The sequence below is a fragment of the Lactuca virosa genome, chromosome 2, assembly GCF_052849685.1.
Source record: "Lactuca virosa cultivar CGN04683 chromosome 2, Lactuca_virosa_CGN04683_v6, whole genome shotgun sequence".
Lineage (NCBI taxonomy): Eukaryota > Viridiplantae > Streptophyta > Magnoliopsida > Asterales > Asteraceae > Lactuca > Lactuca virosa.
In genome coordinates this window covers 96,409,839-96,410,973 of record NC_136427.1, presented here as the reverse complement: position 1 = coordinate 96,410,973, position 1,135 = coordinate 96,409,839, and the positions used below count along the sequence as shown (strand labels likewise).

The 1,135-nt window shown below is 37.2% G+C and overlaps 1 non-coding gene across 1 annotated transcript; it reads left to right on the top strand.

Moving 5' to 3' along the window:
- The first annotated feature begins 207 nt into the window (after positions 1-207).
- Positions 208-314, top strand: LOC145161962 (small nucleolar RNA R71). Its single transcript, XR_013738817.1, has one exon. It is a non-coding gene; the product is annotated as a small nucleolar RNA R71 (small nucleolar RNA).
- The last annotated feature ends 821 nt before the right edge of the window (positions 315-1,135 follow it).

Genomic DNA, 1,135 nt, shown 5'->3' with positions numbered 1-1,135 from the left:
ATCAGAAGCTCCATCTCCATTCGCTCTTCTTCTCGTGATATCCTCCCCCTTGGGTTGTGATACTCCCTTGAATGCTTGGAAAATTCTTCAATTAAAGCTTTGTTAGTAGCCGAATCCTTCTTTCTCATGGGCCCTTGTGAGTCTATAAGTTGACGAGTGCATACATTGACTCCATCATAAAATATCAAGATTTCTTGTTGCACATTCAAGTCATGTTGAGGGCAATGTCGTAACAATATCTTGTAACGCTCCCAAGCTTCATATAGAGACTCCCCTTCCAATTGTTCAAAATTCTGGATGTTTCTTTTAAGTTTTGCCACTTTCAAAGGAGGAGTAAATTGGTTGATGAACTCAGTCTTAAAATCAGCCCATGTCGTGATTGCTCCAAAAGGAAGTGATTTTAACCATTCTTTTGCTTCACCCTTCAATGTGACCGGTAAAAGTCGTAGCATCACCGCATCTTTACTCACGTTTGGTGCGTTAAAATAATGTGAAATCTCCACCACCTCTTCTATATGCTCATAAGCGTCCTCGTGCTCCTTCCCATAAAAAGGTAGTTCTTTTAACATATTAATAATGTGCCCTGGAAGTTCCAACTTTTTCGTGGTTGGGATTTTTGATGGATCAAGACCCCATCTATTTTCATTCCTCATATGTCGCTTGTACTCTTCCATTGACATGGTCATGATGTCCCCCATTTTTTCCTGCTAAGATAAAACTAGAAAAACACGCGTAAAAGGAACAAAAAACAAATAAATGAAAAACTAACTTAAGCGAGACCACGACGTGGTGAAGATTACCACGACGTGGTTGCGTCTCAGAGAGAAAAAAAAAATAAAATAAACAAATGAAACAAAAGTAACTTTTTGTGGTTTTTACCCCACAAAAAGGATCGAATAACTAAAAGCAATTAAATTAAAAATCAAATAAGTCGTTCCCCGGCAACGGCGCCAAAAACTTGATGTGCACAAAATATACCTATCAACTTTTAAATTTATAACCTAACAAACTTATACTAACTATGCACCTATAGGCAGTGTACCTAGTCAGATTATAGTATAGCTTGGGTAAGTCGGGTGTCGATCATAGGGAATGATATTTAATTAATAAAATAATTACTAAAAGCTAAACTAAT